The sequence below is a fragment of the Lissotriton helveticus genome, chromosome 6 (assembly GCF_964261635.1).
Source record: "Lissotriton helveticus chromosome 6, aLisHel1.1, whole genome shotgun sequence".
Lineage (NCBI taxonomy): Eukaryota > Metazoa > Chordata > Amphibia > Caudata > Salamandridae > Lissotriton > Lissotriton helveticus.
Window position 1 is genome coordinate 851,397,515 of NC_136067.1, and position 19,550 is coordinate 851,417,064.

Genomic DNA, 19,550 nt, shown 5'->3' on the forward strand with positions numbered 1-19,550 from the left:
AAAAGATAAAGCTGCAAGCACATCGCAGTCTCTCCTTAGGTGAAACTGAAAGATACCCATGTCACAAAGCAGGCATAGAAAGGCAAAACGACAGTGGACTATGGTTCCAAATTTGAGTACTCATGGCACAGGCCATTGTTCATACTATTGTCGTTTGAATTCCAAGCTGGCAAATTAAAAGACGACTAGGTGTGAACAAACCATGGAAGAAAGAAATTAAGTGATCAATGCACTAGCAAAAATATATTTTTTAAACCAAAAATAATCATGGAGATGTATGGATCATGACACTGCAATCTCATTTGCTTTGGTAGTTTTAATGGTTTTCTTAATAACCATGGTTTGGTCCTCTGTTGTTAAAAGAGGGAACCTATTATTATCGGTTGGTCTTAGTTCTACTAGACTCGCTTTCTGTATCTATAACGCTTACCGCCGAGCCCGTGCTAGACTAGGCAACACAATTTGAGGTATGGTAACGTCCGTGAAATACAAGATCCTAACTTGGAATGTTAGAGGGATGGGGTCTGTCCATGAGAGGCATTGAATGTAAGCACAATTAAACAGAAGGAAGGCACACATTGTTTTCATACAGGAAACACATTTGACGCACTCGGAAGCTAATAAGCTCCCGAAAAAGTGGCGGGGACAGCAGTTCAGCACATCTTATTCAGTATTTGCTAGGAGGGCCACCATTTGGATCAGGAGTGGAACTCCATCCGTAATGTTGGAACAGAAAGTAGATATGTATGGCAGATATGTGCTTCTCCGTGGAACACTTTATGGGGAACCTCCGATATTGGGAAGTGTATATTCCCCCAATACAGATCAGGATACATTTCTGGGGATATTGAACACAATACTGTCGGGCTGAGAAGAGTATCCTTGGGTGATTGGAGGAGATTTTAATGCAATTCTAAATGTAGACATAGATCTTTCCCATCCACCTCTAGCGGGTGCTGCCAGTCGGAAGCAAGCCGAGGCATTGATGGGCTGGGCAGAGGGATGGACACTCAGGGACGCTTGGCAAATCCACAACCCAGTGAGCCGGGAATACTCATATTACTCCCCACACATATGTTATACACACGTATAGACAGGGTGTTCTGTTCTGTTTCTCTGCTTGGAAACGTTTCCCTTGCAACATATCTTGGGAAAACTTTTTCAGACCACAATCCATTAGCGTTGGTATTAGAATGGGGCAAGATCCCCGCACCGGGACCGACATGGCGGCTACAGACAGTCTCACTGGAAGACCGTGTGTACCACAACACTATCTACAGCAATAACACACAACAAAATAACAGAAAATGCCAACACTGCCAGTTCGCGACAAGTGGAATGGGAGGCATTTAAAACAGTTATCCGTGTAGTGGACATTAGTACTAAAGCGGGGGTCCGAATCATGGTGGACAAAGAATTGCGAGACTTTGAAGACAATCTAGGTGAGCTAGAATCTGCTGCAGCATTAGATGATACACACAAAGAGGCTCTGCAAGATGCGCATATAAAACATGCAGACTTACTTGGAAAGTTAAGAACAATAGACTACCGCACATACACACTAAGGCAACAAGCTGAGGCAGACAGAGCAGGTACCATGTTAGCGAGAATTATACGTGATGCCCCCAGCGTTGTTCCTATAACTGAGATCACTACAATTGAGGGACGTACAGTAACCTCACAATTAGACATTCATAAGGCATTTCAGAAATGTTATGAACTATTATATAAGGTTCTGCTGGCACTACAGGAAGGGGAGTTAAATACTTTTTTAGATGGCCTGGAGTTCCCACAGCTCGCCAGTGCACAGAAAGACGAATTGGCTGCCACAATTACAACAGCTCAAATCCGCTCAGCAATTAAAGACCTGCCACGTAATAAAACCCCAGGTTTGGATGGTCTACCCGCAGAATTCTACGTGTCCTTCTAAACACACCTGGCCCCCACATTGAAAAGCTTTACCACACAGCTTTAGAAACTGGAGCTTTGCCCCCTGCTACGAGACAAGCTTTAGTGACATCTTTGCAGAAACCAGGTAGAGACCCAAAAGATATGACAGGGTACGGCCTCTTTCTTTACTAAATACGGATTACAAAATCCTTAGTAAAATTCTGGCTCGCATGATACAACAATACCTACCAAGCTTAATACACATTGATCAATGTGGTTTTGTTCAAGGTAGAAGCACTTCCCTAAATATCAGGCGATTACACAACATAATCTCCTCAACGTCTTCAGACAATGCTATGGCGGGCTGCATATCGTTGGACCTTAGACCGGCATTAGATACCCTTCATTGGGATTATATGTTATGAGCTCTCTCACTATTTGGCATCCCCCAAGGCTATATCCAATGGGCACGAGCCCGAACTGGGACACACATTTCTCGGCCATACTCGGTGGCCAGAGGCACAAGGCAAGGATGCCCTTTGACTCCCCTGCTTTTTGTATTGGCACTGGAGCTGCTGACTATTAAGGTGCGAACGGCAGTGAGGGAGAGGGGCATCAGTTTGGGGATCACCACTCATGTCCACTCAGCTTACGCTGACAACATTATTCTGTATCTTAATGATCTTCAAGGGCCCAACAACCCTCTCCCTGGAACATTCCAACAATTCCAAACATGGTCTAGCCTAGCAATTAATGAAACCAAATCTACTGCCTATTACTTCCATGACTCCAACTCTATGGACTCAGTTGAATTTGGACACTGGTCATTCCCTGTGGCGCCCGTCACGTTTAAATATTTGGGTATTCAGATTTACAGGAAACCCCAAGACCTATTGGACGGTAATTTGAACCGAGCGATTAAAACTCTTAGATCACAAATCTCCTTCTGGACTTCGCTGCCAATCTCCGTGGCAGGTAGAGTGGCTAGATCTAAAATGGTCATGTTCCCCAGACTGCTTTAGATTTTCACTACAATACCAGTTATAATCGCAACATATATATTCAAAACAATTAATACACTACTTAGTGAACTGATATAGGGTAAGGGACGATGGACAGTCAGGCTCCCTATACCGCAGCTTAAAACTGACCAGGGTGGCTTGGGTGTCCCAGATTTCCAGGCATATTGCTATGCCAGTCAACTGCAATGGCTGTCCTATTGGACTGCCGGACGCCATTTGCAAGAAATTGGCATGACACAGCCAGCGTGGGAAAAGGGAGCGCTGCATATGTTATTACTCCCCAATAATAGTAGGCTTCCTCGATCAGCACCCCCATTGTTAAAGGTGGCTATGATATACTAGAAAAAGGCTATCCGCTACAGGAAAGGGCTAAACACATATGCCCCTAATTTCCCTCGGATGGGGAGCCCCACACCGACCGGTGTAATTTCCTCTAGGCAACTGACTAAATGGACTGAGGAAGCAGTAAAGACGGTGGTTATGCTGTTTGCTGATAACACACTTCTAGATCATAATGTATTTGTAAGAGAGCAGGGAGTTCCTAACTTGCTTTATATACTACATGCTAGAATAAGCAGATATATGAGAAGCACCTAGCCACCGGATTGCACGGAGCCACAAACACATGCATAAATACACATGACGTACCTCGTGGGGAACGGGAGACACTTAACGAAATGGCTCTATAGCAGCATCCGAACACACGCAAAAACCTCACTAGAAAGAGCTCTGAGATAAATAGGCAGCAGTTCTAGGTCACGATATGACAGACAATGAATGGGAGAAAATATCTGAATACCCCAAAAAAGTGTCACATATTCCTAAATGTAAGTTAATTCAATTTATGTTGGTACACAGAGTCTACCTGACCTCACACAGATTGAGTAAAATGTTTCCGGGTATGGTAGACACCTGTCCTAGATGTCATACACAGCAGTCAGGTCTGCTCCATATGATCTGGGAATGAGCAAAATTGTCATTCTTCTGGGAAATGGTTTATGAACTCCTTTAGGAGGTAACACCAGGAATAGGGAAAAATTAAGTGGAATTTTGTATATTGGGGCTTTGTAAAAAATGCAAATCACAGGGGACGCAACACAGGTTTGCCAATTTAATGCTTATTAATATAGGCAAACAATCCATCACAATGAGATGGAAATCGCAGCAGCCTCCGTCAGTACTAACATGGCATATTGAAGTAGTGCAAATGGTGAGGGCCAAAAGTATGGCGTTACGTAGAGAGGAAAACAGAGGCCTTAGGAAAGCTCCGATAGCCATGGAATGGGATATGATGGAACAATTTGTGTCTGCTGAACCTTCGCTGCAGACCCCATTAGGACCCTCATACGTATATATTTTGTAGGAATACCAAACTTGACCTAAAGGTTTGTTTTGTTTTAAGTTTCAGCGGATATGTATATGTAATGATTTAACTACAATGAGTCTAGGAGTGGGTGGGTCTTTCTAGCTAACTAATGCCAGGGAGGAGGGAGGGATTGGTGTTTTGTTTAGTACGTTTAATCGTTATACAGAACTAATAATGTCAATTGCTACTCAAAAATTTCTGGCAATGTAATATTGTAATCTTAGGACACTATATATACTTTGGTCCCGGACCATGACCCTAATATGTACTAACTGTGCTATACCTTGTTTTGAAAATAATAAAATATATGTTTAAAAAAAATGTACAGATCATGACTATGGCGGCCTAACATGACGACACGTGCAAACACGCGTCACCATAACAGCGAAGGCATGAAGTGGCTGTCATTTAGTTATTTATTTTTATTTACTGTGCACAGGTGGCAGACACCATTTGGAGACATAAATTTAAAAAAATGAATGTAAAACGCATATGAAAGTGCATTTCACAAATGGGAGCACCACGCCAGCAAATGGCACCATTAAAAATAATGGGGTTACCCCATGTCCCTCATAACCTGGGTATACAGCTATGAGCTACAAACAGTTCTGTCGGGTAAAATACATTTCCTCAAGGGGAATTGTATATAATGGTTTTCAAAAAACATTAAATACTCAAAGGGCCTATACGTGATCCCTTCAACATGTGGAAAAGTTCTCCCGACTGATCAAGACAAGTAAACCCCATCCCCACATCGAGTGAACCCCGGCTGTGGGCTGAGATGTCATGGTACATAACTAATGGAAACTGTTCTGGACACGTCAAATGTGTCTTTCTTTGAATACGTTCAAGGTTGCCCTTTGGTCTGTTTTAGTCCTGAGAAAGATCCGCCATGATGTAGAGGTCAATAACACTTAAAACACAGGATCGAAACGTCAACGACATTACGTTATGCCCTATGTCAGCTATCCATGGAATATGTAATTAAGATATTAGGATACACTGAAGGAAAACGTTTTGGACATTATGGTTATATGTGGTTCCAGGATCTCATGTTTGTGTATGTGATCAATGGGAGATTTCTATGTATATGTTAATGTGATGTATTGTTCTTTATGTTTTCAGGACAGCTGTTGAAAAGAAAAATATGAAAAGAGATATGTTTTGATATGTAAAAAATAATATATTTAAAACATAAGTTGATGTTTGTGTTGCATCAGAGGTTTTAATATATTGTTTTCATTAAAGATTTGTATTAATTGAGTCAGGAGAAGTTTCCCACATGTTGAAGGGATCACTTTAATGAAAAACATTATTTACGTTTCCCCTTGCGGAAAATTCTTTTACCCGACAGAACTGTTTGTAGCGCAAACATCAGCAAAGGGCAGCTGACAAGGCTTCCAAAAATTATTATATAAAAAAATGTTTATAACCGTGTGGAAGGGCGGGAGCAGCAGGTTCTGAGGAGCATGGGCGACAAGTCAACAGTAGAAATCTGCTATGTATATTGGCACTGCTCAAACGCGCAACAACAAAGGGTGCAGGCTCCCTTACAGTGCATTTATTGACTTTGCCACAGCCTTTGATGAAGCGGATACAATTTTGCTGTTGGCAAACTATTGGCATGGGGCATCCAATCTCGCCTTTTGTCAGCCATAATGAGCCTCTAGTCTATACTAACACATGGGTCAAAATAAGAGTACCAAGCAAGTGTCCGTGCCAGCAAAGATCTACACAGAGGCAGCAAACAAGGCTGCATTTTGCCTTTCTACTTTAAAAAAAAAAAAACAATTTTATTGGCTTTTTAGCAGTACATCAATACAGACATGGGTAGTGTATTCATCCTTATATACATACAAAAAATTATTACTCGTAGCAATGATCATTACTTTACATCGTTTCTCGCTCTTTAGTAGACAATAGTGTACCGGTGTCCTCACTATATACAATGGCCATTAGATGGTAATACCATTAAGTGGTAGTCTTGTACATGGTGCGTATTCGTAAGTAGGTCCTCAGCAAATCAGTAATACATTCGTATTCCAGTTCGTTCAGGGGTTTTTCCCCCCCATGGGACTCAACATCAATATATTAGACAGCGTAGTTTGTATTCCATCCTATGGGCTTGTCTCTGGGTCAGACAATTCTTGCGGGGGTTCACATATATTACCTCGATATTCATTCCATTTCCCCCATATTTTGGACCATTTTTTGGGGCATCCTCTGTGTACATAGACCTCCCTTTCTGCCACCATCGCCGCATCCATATCACTCCCCCATTGCGTTCTTGTAGGTATTAGGTTAGACCCCCATTTCCTAGCAATATTCCGTTTTGCCAGAGCCATGCCCATGTCTGCAGCCCTCTATTAAGATCTGTGGGCGACCATATATTCAATATACAGCACCTTGGTTCAGGTTGTAGTTCTACCCCACTAGCTTCCGAGATTTCTGACATGAGTTGTGCCCAGTATGTTTGTATTTTAGGACAATCCCACAGTGTGTGGTAGAACGTTCCCTGGATACCGCAACCTCTCAAGCAGTTAGGCTCCGGAATAAGTCCCAGTTTGTGTAAAAGGGTGCGTGGATAGTATACTCTATGTAGTATCTTTAGTTGTACAAGTTTTAACCTGGAAGGGATTGAGGCGTCTCTTGCAGAAGCCAGTGCATGTAACCAGTCCTCATCATCTATATCCCTTAGTTCCGCCTCCCATTTACTCCGAAGTACTACCGTGGGGTCTTGAAGGTTGTTTAGCAGTTTACGATATGTGAGGGATATTGCTTTTTTGGGGAGATGCTCAGTTAGGAGCCTATCTTCCAAGGGGGAGGAGTCAGCCAGTGTGGTGCCTATCGGGATGGCCCCTTGCAACGCATGTCGGATTTGTGTATAGCGATAGAGCTCAGTATCCGCCATCCCGTATTTTTCTTTTAAGGCTTCGAATGTGATGATCGCTCCCCGGCTCCACATATCCCCTATCTTGGAGATCCCAATTAGATCCCACTGCCTAAAACCTTTAGTGTTAGCTAAGGTACAGAGGCTCCGTGTGTCCCAGAGCGGGGTGGCAAGCGTGAGTACCCCCTCCCATCCTAGGGCTCTCTGAGCTGTGTGCCATATCTTGACAGTATGGGCCGTTGGGCCTGTGAGCGTATGCCTCGTTTGTTGGTGTAGAGGGCTTTCATCAGTTTGTCTGCGGGAAGGACAGTTCTGTCAAGGCTGTAGGCCGGATCCTGGTGTGGAGTGTGTAGCCATTGATTGATGACTGTTAGCTGAGCAGCCCAGTAGTATAGTTTAACACTTGGTAATGCGATCCCTCCGTCATACCAGCTACGGATAAGTTTGGCATGGGCTCTACGAGCTGGTTTTCCGTCCCATAACAATGAGGAAATTTCTGCGTCTATTGCTTTGAAATAAGTGTGCGGGATCAGAAAAGGGGTATTTTGTAGTGCGTAGAGAAATCGTGGAAGTGAAAGCATTTTAAAGAGTGCTGCCCTTTCCAACAATGTCAGTGGAAGGGACCGCCAATGTTTCACATCCGCCTTGAGCCTCTGTAGGGGTTTTGACAAATTTTCTTCCATAAAAATTGAGTCGTTTGGTGTGACATAGATTCCGAGATATCGGAACCCCCTGGTCACTGTCTGTACCGTGCATGTGGGAGGTAGTGTGGGCATTTGACCGTGCAGTATGTATAGGAGCGACTTTGTCCGATTAATCGTGTAGCCTGACACTTCTTTATATTTCTCAAGGATGGCTAGTAGGGTGATCAGGGATGTAGTTGGGGACATTAAATAAATCAGTACGTCATCGGCGTATAGGGATATACGGTCCTCCCAGTCTGGCTCCCACGGATCAGCGGTTCCGTGCGTATTATCACCGCTAGCGGTTCTAGTATGAGCGCGAATAGGAGCGGGGACAGCGGGCACCATTGTCTTGTACCACGACCCAGTGTAATCGTACGTGAAGTGTGGCCATTGGCAACTACCTGGGCTAAGGGGGCTGTGTAGAGTAATTTAATCCAAGTACAAAATTTGGGGCCAAAACCCATCTTCCGGAGCACTGCAAATAGAAAGGGCCATTCCACGAGGTCGAACGCCATGGTTGCGTCTAAGGACAGGATGGCTGCGTCCTCCCGTAGTAGTGGGATACGGTGAAGCACTCCATTAAGACGTCGCAGGTTAAGTGACTTATTCCTTCCGGGCATGAAGCCCGATTGGTCCGGGTGGATTAAGGTAGTGAGGTGTGGTTGTAGTCGTATTGCCAACAGTTTCGCCAAAACTTTGGCGTCGGTGTTCATTAGTGAAATCGGACGATATGAAGACGTTTGGTCAGGTGGTTTGTCAGGTTTATGGATAGCGACAATAGTGGCTAATCGCTGATCCTCTGTTAAAATACCTCGTGTTAGGCAGTCATTATACATGGGGAGCATGTGAGGGAGGAGTTGCCGGGCCATCGTTTTATATAGTTCTACCGGTAGGCCGTTCGGCCCCATTGCTTTGCCTGTGTGCAGGGCTGCTAGTGCCTTCCCCAGTTCCTCTATCGTTAGGTCATCCTCTAGGGTTTGGGCGTCCTCTTGGGATGGAGTTATAAGTGGTATGTCCTCTAGGAATCTTGTACTGTCGTCTTCTGTCACCCCGCAACGGGCAGTGTACACCTGTTCATAATATGAGGCTAGTTCCTCGACTTTGGGGGGAGGTAGTGTGTGTACCATCAGAGAGTGTAAGCTGTGCTACCCACCTGTCCGCTCTGTCTTTCTTCTCAAGCCAGGCTAGCATTTTCCCGGTTTTATCTCCAAGCTCATAGATTCTGTGTAGGGTGTCAGTGTGTCTAAGTTTGGCCATTTCTTCTGCGTATGCCCTGTATTCGCGCGAGGTTAGGGTGAGTGTTCGCGCAGTATCATCTGTGGCGTGAGCTAGTTCCGCCGCAAGAACGGTTGCTTCTAATGCTTCGATGGTCTCCCTTTGGGTCCTTTTATGTCTCGTAATAGTGGAGATAGCTTGTCCTCTAATGACCGTTTTATATGCTTCCCAGAGGATTGACGGGGGTTCAACTGATGTTAAGTTTTCTTCGAAGTAGTGTGTAGTTGCAGTGTTTAAAGCTTTAGCGATTTTGTGATTTTTCAAATATCCCGGGTCGATTGGGTAGATTCTCTGTCGCCTCGCGGGCTGTGTGGTGTATTCCAGCTGTACTGGGGAGTGGTCCGATATCCCTCTCGGTAGATGTTCTATGGAGAGTATCATTTCAGGGGGTACTGCCAGTGTCAGTATATAATCTATTCGGGAGAGACTGTTGTGTGCTCCCGAGTGAAACGTGTAGCAGTGGTCAGTTGGGTGTTTAATCCTCCACATATCTACCAGCCCCATTGCATCTTGAAATTTTTTAAAGAGGTGGCATGGCCTAGACTGTTCCCGGGGAGGTTGGCGGTCTATTGCTGCATTAAGTACAGCATTAAAATCACCCCCTATGATTAGGTTCCCTACCGGTAGTTCCAGAGGTAGTTCCCTAGATGCTGAAATGTTCCTGGATGTAGTGATGGGACATATACCGTGAGAATATTGTAATCCCGCCCTTCCCATTGACATGTGACTGCCGCAAAGCGTCCTTGGTCGTCTGCCCAAGTGTGTTTGATTATTAATGGTGCATTCTTATTGACGAGGATACCGACTCCTCGGGATCCGGAGGAAAACTCGGCGTGTACAACCATTTTGAAGCCCCATCGGTTTAGTGCCTGGCTAGTTGTACCCGTAAGGTGTGTTTCTTGTAGAAGGACTATTGTGGGTGCTCTCCGTTTTAAGTATTGTAGGACCAGCCCCCGTTTAATTTTATGACCCAGTCCGTTCACATTCCAGGAGATAACTGTTAACGAGGGGGAGGTTAATTTATGTGATTGGGAATTAGGAATCAATAATTCGGTATCTCCCATAGCGTCTAATATGCAGGTGTGTCCGTAGAGGTACGGAGTATGGCAGTGTCAAGGTCGATGGCAAGCCGATGCCCGGGGGGTGAGTCCGGTTGCCTGGCCATCGTTTCGTGAGGTGGGTGAAACGTCTAGAGCGAGTGGTGGATGTATATCGCAGGCTGGCCTCGGTTGAGGCATCGTGTCTTAATGAGCGCAATAAAACCAAATTAAGTTTAGTATGCATACTTGCGTGAGCTATCCAAGCCATAAACATTATTATTATTATTATAACAGTCTTGTACAGCGCATGGTTACCCTGGAGCATCCCAGCGCTTCACCTGACAGAGTAACAGAGCAAAGAAACGAGGTCCAATAGTTTAGCAGAAGAGAAGAGTTTTCCGTTTTTTACGAAAACGTAGGAGACAAGGCTCCGAACGTAAACCTAGGGGGAGTGAGTTCCAGAGGGTTGCAACATTTACGGAGAATCTTCTTCCTCCTGATCGGACCTTTTTGACCCTAGGGGCCACAATTAGATGTTGTTGATCAGAGCGAAGAGTTCTACTCGCTTTATATGGGGTCACCATCTTTTGGAGGGCGGGCGGGTCTTTGCCTTGCAGGATTTTATGTGCCAGGCAGAGAGATTTAAATTTAACCCTTTCTCGCACTGGCAACCAGTGCAGTGCCCTCAGTGCTGGTTTGGCCGATCGTGACATTGGGATGTTATAAAGCATTCGTGCCGCCGCATTCTGAACTTGCTGGAGTTTGTTCAGAGTAATCTCAGGGGCACCCAGGTAGATAGCATTACTAAAGTCTAATCTAGATATGATCAGACCCTGGATTAGCAACTTCCGAGATGAAAAAGGAATCAGAGGCAGCACTTTGCGCACCGATCGGAGGAGACCAAAACAGACACCAGCTAGTTTGGAGGCCTGTGTCCTAAAGGAGAGATCTTGCTCCAGCCAGATACTCAGGCTCTTAATCTCGGTCTTGGGTATGGGGGGGATCCCAGGCAGCTGGGCCAGGCCGCGCAGGGGAGTGAGGGTTTTTTCATTCCCATCAGCATTATCTCCGTTTTAGAGCCATTAAGCTTGAGTGCTGAGTCCCCCATCCACGAATGGACTTTGGATAGGCAGGAATGCAGCACCTGGGAATTATCCTTGGTCTGTGAGAGGGCGAACACCAACTGAGTATCGTCGGCGTAGCTCACGATCTTGATGTTAAAAGGAGCCACCACATCCTCCAGTGGGGCCATGTATACATTAAATAATGTAGGGCTCAGGGAGGAGCCCTGAGGTACACCACAATGGAGGTGGGTGGATGCCGATCGTGCGCCCCCTTCCCAGACCTGAAAGGTGCGTTCGCTGAGGAATGACCTCAGCCATTTCAGCGCTGTCCCCCTCACTCCGGCATAAACATGAAACAAGAACATAACAAATACATCATGTGCAAACCCCATGCCCCCCTCCCTGCCTCCCTGCCAGGTGGACAAAGAACCGTCCACCTCCCCAACTGAGCAGAGTGCTTAAAGTCCCAACTTTTGAGCAGTGTTCGTGGGGGTGAGACTTCTGTGATCTGTTTTGAGTCCCCCTCTCTGGGAATGTCATGCAATTTCTTTTAGATTAGGGTTTCTTACCTGCAGGACGTCCCTCACCTGCGATTCAAATCTTACCAAGTTCGACAAGTATGAGTATGACCAAGTAGGTCTTCAGCCGTGGGCAGTCCCTCAGTCTGTCGTTGCTCATGTTCATAGTACAAAGTCAATTAACCTGTATTCACTGTGGAAAGTGGGGAGTACGTTGCAGCGTTTGCAGTGGGACTATTCCTGTCTATTCGGTTTCGTCGGACCTCTGTGAGCTCCTGTTGTCGATATTCCGCCTGGAGTCACGATTCTTGGCTCCTCTGGCCGGTCTCCAGCCCTCGAGCCAATCCTGGGCGTCTCGCGGTGATTCAAAAAAACAGGTTTTCCCTTCCGATTCGACGCGGAGTTTCGCAGGGAAGATCATCAAGTATTTGAGTTCACGAGCCTGCATTTCTTTTTTCACATCTGTGAATCCCCTCCTTTGTTGGGCCACTGCTGCTGTGTAGTCCGGATAAAAGTTAATTTCAGAATTGTCAATTTTGGAGCGGTGGGCGCGTTCGAGCTGCCTGTAAGATGGCGTCCCGGTCTCTAAAATTGAAGATGCGCCCCAAAATGGGGCGAGGCGGAGCTCCCGGTTTAGCCTTTCCTCCAGGTACTCGGTGGGCCCGCTCCACCGAGAAATAGTTGGACAGTCCCCTGGGTTTGAGCTGGTTTTGTATTAGGTCCTCTATGTAGAGGTCCAGGGCTGGGCCGCCCTCCGTCTCCGGTACACCTATCAGGCAGACGTTATTGCGCCGAGAGCGTCCTTCTTGATCGTCCAACTTGGCCCTCATTGCGGTATTATCCTTCTCTAGTTGTAGAACCCTACGTTGTAGGTCAGACGTGTCCCCTACTAATCCTGTAGTGGTCTTTTCCACTTCTCCGAGTCGATCAGATATCTTCGCTAGGTCCGCCCTTATCAGGGACACGTCCGTCGATATGGTGCCCATTGAGGTTTGCATCACTTTTAGGGTTGCCATCACGTCCTGTAGGGTGACCTTATCAGTGTCATTTGAGGCTTCGACTGGCTGGGGTGATGGTCGTTGTGCGTCCCCTCTTGGGTTGTCCGGTGGGTCCTTGGTGCAGGCGAATTTGCCCAGCTTCAATGTCTGTTGACCCCGTGTCCCCCTGCCACACATTTTGTGTCACGGAGTAGGCTTAGGATGTGCCCTTAGTTGGTACTGTGATGAGGTGGGGCAGCGGGTCCCGCGTGGGCAGAGCCAGACTTTCGTGCCCCGCGGGCGAGAGGTTGGGCGCCGCTGGTTGCAGGAGCTGTCGTGAATTGCGCTGTCCGGGTCGTGCCCCCCTCCGCCGAATGATTCAGCGTGGGTGGTGCGGACCCGCCTAGGGTACTGTCAGCACTCAGGATTGACCCCAGGGCGGCTGGGCCGGAGGATTGGTGTGTGCCCTGCGCCTCGCCTCCCCCCGGTGCACCTTGTCGTTATTGCCCGGTGCGCTGTGGCGGCCTGCGAGTCCGTAATCTGGGCGGGAAGCCGCGCGGGTCCAGGAGACGTTCAGGCGCAGTGTCTGGCAGCGGTCGGAGGAGGTCTCCCTCTGCAGGCCCGCGATCGCCGGTGCTTCCCCCTCTCTACTGGCGCGTGTCTGATGCAGGGGCCGCACTGGACAGCCGGATGCCTTGCCGGGTTGACTGAGCTTTAAGGTAGTGTGCAGGAGTATATCTTCGGGGCTCACCCGAGCCGCGCATATGCCCACCCACGCTGCAGTGAACTTGCCTGACGGAGTCCGCTCCTCACCCCAGTCCCCGGCTTCAGGCGCGAAGAAAGGCCGCAGGGCACACCTCGCTGTAGCCTCTTGGATCCGTCGTCTATCGGAGGCAGGGTCGGCCCGCTGCGCACCGGAGAGGGAGTTGTAGCAGGTAGCACGGAGTATGGATTGCAGTATTGCGGATAAGTTGACGGATTTATGGCGAGAGGGCTCGTCAGTCACGGAGCTCCGTTAATGTGCGGCCATCTTAGCTGGCTGCTAGCCACGCCCCCCCTGCCTCTCTACTTTTAAACTTTTTTCTTGCTGATTTGAAAGATCGCTAACTTTTCACCACAAATTTCAGGCAGAAGCTTACACTTTTTGCAATACCCTGACGATACGATATTTTTAGACCAAACTGTGACTGGGCTTCAAATATCCTTGACCTGCCTGGCTGAATACTATTAAACCAACGAGTTCAGTATTAATACAACAAAAACCATGATTTTAGTCTTTGGTAAAAGGAAAATAAGATACAGGCTTGGTTCATAAATGGCCAGAAAGTGGAATGAGTGTCTAATATAAAATATCTGAAAGTATGGCTAAATGACCAGGGCCTTCCACTTCCCACAAGAGGCCCTGGTAGCAACAGCGAACACCCTCACTTTTGCTTTCCAGCATTTGCCTAAGAATCTTTAGGCCTGTATCATTCCGTTATTTGTAAAATCATTATGCTATTCGTAAAATCATGGATTGCAAATTGATGCCCACTTTTGCATACGGCTCTTTTGTGTACAATAATCGTATTTCAAGCTGGCTGGATGGACGTAATGTCAATGTTTTAGGCACCTATTGAAGTCTGCACGGTGCAAGGACAAATCCACCTGGAATTCAATTTGGTCCGCCAAGAGTACATACTCAATGCAAGTTTTCTTTCTATCTGTGCCAAGTGGTCAGCACCTGAGCAGGCGTCTTCAAGGAAGCTACAGTGGGAAATTGTCCAAGATAAATCATTGGATTTGCATGTGCCTTATCAGGCGGCGACTTATCAACTCGCCTCCTATGGACTCTTGCAAGCTGCTCGTCCAGCAAAAAACTTTTGAAAATTCTGCTGAAACAAGCCAGGCTCCTTTCAGCCCATGATGGCTTACTAATCATCAGCTCGAAAAGCAATGTCCATTTGACAGTAGGAGTATACTGACCTAAAATTCTTCCGCCGTATTTATTGCCCCCAACACAATTTAACATCAAGATTCAACTCCTGCACTTACGGCTTTGAATGATACCTCCCAAAGCTTACATGTATGAAAGTTTAACTGGTGACTAGGACGCCTAAGATAGGAGCTATCGTATCACAAAGGAAACTCTTTTACACATCCTCCGATTATGTCCCTCCCTGTCCTCTCTCAGGTGCTACTGGCTTTTACCAATTTTCAGACAACTGAACATAAGGGCCTGCAAAGTGACAGTCAAAGAATGCCGAAATCAAGCCAATTAACAACAAGATATGTAAAATTCATGAAGGCTGCTTCATCATTACTGAGCAAGACGACATTGGGGCACTAGCAAGGCCCTTCTTTTGCTCTTTCTAGATATGCTGTCTTACTTTTTCAGGTCTCGTCCTACGCAACGCGCATGCGTTGCATAGGAGGGGACCTAATGCCATCGGCAGAGCTTTTTCAGCAAAGAAGTGCATGCGCAACGCGTGCACATCTTGGCGATTTCCTTTCGGGAGCGCGCTGCGCCATATGGTGGTGCCATATGGTCGCACGCTCCCGAAAGAAAATCGCCCATGCCGACTCCCCCTGCTGCCACTTTCACTGCTGCGCGGCCAATGCTTGTTCTATTTTACTAGCAGACATGCGTAGTTAGAAACTGAAACCCGCTTTAAGGGCAGAGTCACCTTGTCGGGAAACTTTCACAGTAATGATACCTCCATTTTCCTAAAGGGAAGTGCAACTTCTTCACAATGGCAACCAATCCCAGTCCAGCCCAGGCTCTAGACAAGAATCTTCTAGCTAAAAAAAGGTTTGAATGAAGCAGCTTCCTCACAAACCAGGCATCGAAGGTAGAACACATTCGAATGAAAAAGAACCAATGCCCAATGTGAGTCGATAAAATGTAAAATATAATCAATGATAAAATGAAATGTGTTGCTGTGACTGTGCCCAGAATTACGACGTTATAACCCTGGGAGGAATACAAGAATACTTCCTTAACCTTGGTGGGCAGAACAGAAGGCGCTGGGCAAGTGTAGTCACAGGATATCAAAAGCTCAGGAAAGAGTCTCTGACTGGTCCCCTGACATCTCCAACCTATCAGTAACTTTGGATTGTCCCTCGACTCACATAACGTTTCCAAAAATGTACATTTCCCTGTTTTCCCCACCTCACTTCCCTTTAGTGCCTCGTTAGTAGAATGCGGACTCAGACAGTCAGCCTCATTTACCACAGGCCCAGACCCGAGTGACACTTCATGTTTGCCTTTCCAACTCACTTTCGCATGGCTCTGTCTTTCTGCACGTCTTTTTGTGCGTCAGAAACGTGAACCTACTTTCAGAGGATGCAGTATGCATTTGTGTAGCCCTGGCTTTGGAATCTAGATATTTGGTGGAGTGGGAATGGTATATATGGAGAGCATAAAAACCAGCAGGTGGTCGCGCCATTTCCTGTTCAGTCGAAGGAGACTCAAGGGTGTGGCTGATGTGGAGAGCGCTTCGATCCATCACCACCCCCTTTTGTACCACTTTGTTCGCCATAAGTTGGCAGGGTATGCTCAGACGCGAGTCCCTTGCTCACTTTGCCACTGGATTCAAGCAAGCCAGGCTGAAGACGGCTGAAATGCCAGAAACCGGTCCTTGGAAGCTTGTTTCCGGTCCAGGGAAGGCATGGCTTGGCAGTTCGGGCTGGACTGTTCCCATGAGGCACAGGGTCAGCCTGATTTGCATATAGCCATGTCTGAAATGGGGTGGCAGAGTGGACTAAAGAACGGTGATGGGTTAAACCCAGATCTGTTGACTGGGTGTGAGTGTTTGATTGGTTCAGATGCTCCGTCCATCACCACCCCCTTTTGTACCACTTTGTTCGCCATAAGTTGGCAGGGTATGCTCAGACGTGAGTCCCTTGCTCACTTTGCCACTGGATTCAAGCAAGCCAGGCTGAAGACGGCTGAAATACCAGAAACCGGTCCTTGGAAGCTTGTTTCCGGTCCAGGGAAGGCATGGCTTGGCAGTTCGGGCTGGAATGTTCCCATGAGGCACAGGGTCAGACTGATTTGCATATAGCCATGTCTGAACCGGGGGTGGCAGAGTGGGCTACAGAACGGTGATGGATTAAACCCAGATCTGTTGACTGGGTGTGACTGTTTGATTGGTTCAGATGCTCCGTCCATCACCACCCCCTTTTGTACCACTTCGATCCGCTGCTAGGCAGATTTACAGGAGTGATGTGCGTGGATTTCCGAAGATTGATGGGGACTTCAAGGTTACGGACGGAATGATATGAATATGGAATCAGAACTTGGGCGGCTGATGGGAGCGGTGTTGTACCACAAGTCACTGCTGCAATGCAGAACAGTTTAGACTCAATGATGTGCAAAATCATCTATCAACCTTTCAGTTTCAGGTGCTTTTTAATCTGCCGTGCTATTGTACATCTGTAGCATTCTTTGTCTCTGTAAATTACCAGCTCTCCCTACAATGCAGATGAGAGATACAGATCTGGCGCGTGATTGTCGCCGTGACCACGAAATCAATCACGTTTATACGAATGTGACACCTTATTATCAGCCAGGTGTACAATTTGCTGCAGTACAAATATCATAACTTCTCTGCTTACCTCACCCTTCCCTGCGCCGTCAAGACAACTCTGCAGGCTTACAGCAGCGTCTAGCCAGTGCGTCATGGGCCTCAGTGCAAGGAAGGAAATGGGCCCCTGGTGGTTGTTTGAACTATGAAATACAGCAAAGTTCAGGGTTTAGTGGGCCACTCTCAACTTTGGGCCCCAGTGCCCCTCCAACTACTGCACCAATGGAAGCCAAGGCCCTGCCTTGCAGCAGTGTGCATGCTGGCACCCAGAAGACATGTATATTTCCGTTCCGGTACCTTATTTATTGGGCCTTAAACACGAACCATAATCTTCATTGCACCATGTCCTACCTTTAATCGTCACCGTTCTTGGCCATGAGGAAGACCCAATCCTGAAGACCAGCTTTAGTTAAATAAAAAACTTTTCCTTTTCTCTAGCTCCTCCCCTTCCAGGGAAGGAAATTAGAAGGATTATCTTCCCGCACTCAAGTACGTAAAGAATATCAAGCAGTAACATGAATGGTCAGGACCTTCACCACAGAAAAGGCTGTAATAGGAGAGCGTAGCACGTCTTCTAATGAAGATTACAGGTAATCTGAGCACCATGCTTTTTCCATGTTGCTTTTCACAAGGCTTAGTAATAAGGACATGGCGCACTGTACTCAGCCTTGAAACATATCAAAACATACAGGCTGCTTAATTCCAGCTTTAAGGATCCAAAATATAACAGAATCAAAGAATTTCTGAAACTTAAAATGGCAAATCACGTATTCAAGTTTCTCAGCCTGTTGCATGTAGTGCGCCATGTAGGTAGGTGAGACACACTTATCCGCTAAAAAGATATCAATCACTGAAACCTCCAGGAACTCAGCCTAGTTGCAGCATTCCCTTTGTCGATCGCCCTAGTAAAGTAGCTAGGATGACCGCTTGAAACTGTTCATGCGCCGATTTAAAAATAACAAGCATTGGCATAGCCAATAGGTCTCGCCTTTGGGACCTTATACGTGTTTAGACATGCAACAGTTGATGTTGTTGCACCAAGGATATTATGCTGCATAACTAAATACTTACAAGGTCCCAAAGGCGAGACCTATTGGCTATGCCAATGCTTGTCTTGTATCCCAGGCAGCGGAAGCCATTGACTACCATTATGATGGCTAAAGTATCGAACTGCAATTGTATTTTAGTTCTTAAAAGGCTTTCTCCCTTTTATGCGGGAACATTTTATACAATAGACCTAGGGAAAGATCACAGCACGTATAAGCTGTGGCAGGGGAGCCCTGGGGGTGTATATTTGTATATGATGGGATTGGCTCTGCATTGTACTTGCATCTGCATATCTTCGCTGGGTGTATCCGCACTGTATTGCTTCTGCACTTTAGATCTTAGGGGGAATTCTCTGTAGTTCATCTTGCCCAGCAGCCTTGACCCCAGATCGCTGCATTAGAATCTGGTGGGAACTGCACTGAATTTCTGTGCCATTTTAGATCTTGCTATTTTAGACCTCCTGTGGCATTCACTCAGGCAATCTTCACAATTACTTCTAGTTAACATATGATGGGAGTGGCACTTTTATGCACCTGCACCTTCTCAGTGAGGTCATATTTCTGCATGGTGGATCTGCACCGCATTGCACTTTAAATCAGAGGAGGGATCCCCCTTAATTGTATTTTATATTGCACAGAAGTCTTGACAGCAGATCTTTGCATCGGAGCTCGATGTGAACTGCACCAAACTGCTTTGCCATCTTTGATCGCTTGCGGCATATTTATTCGTTCACATAGTTCCTTTGCATAATAACTCTTGGCAAGCATAATAACAGGCCTTGTAACCCGCATGGGGCCCTAGGGCACATATTGGTAAGCACTTGCATTTTAACCCCCTGAGAATGGCGCTGTTGGTATTTTCTCATGGTTCTACCGGTTTAGACCTTGAACTCGTAATGCATTCTTTATCGAGTTTATTTGGTACCATGATATATGAACAATCTTCGGGAACATCACATCTGGTTAAACAGATTGCTTTTATTGCTAATGGATTATGTGCATTTTATATTCTTTTTAACTTTTTGGTACTTTTCTCTCAACGTCTTTTTATTCAGTTTACATTGTTTAATGGATGTACGGTTTGTGCCGATTTTAATTAGTCATGCAAAAAAAAAAAGATTAAAACCTTTGAAACCATCATCTTGAAATGAAGGGCCTCTCTAAGGGCAGATGTGAACAGGCCTGCTGATTCTGTTTCCACATACATC

At 46.4% G+C, this 19,550-nt stretch overlaps 1 protein-coding gene across 2 annotated transcripts in view; it reads right to left on the reverse strand.

Moving 5' to 3' along the window:
• Nucleotides 1–19,550, reverse strand: part of LOC144763143 (heat shock factor protein 2-like) — a 406,222-nt gene that overhangs the window by 218,552 nt on the left and 168,120 nt on the right. The window lies entirely within an intron of this gene.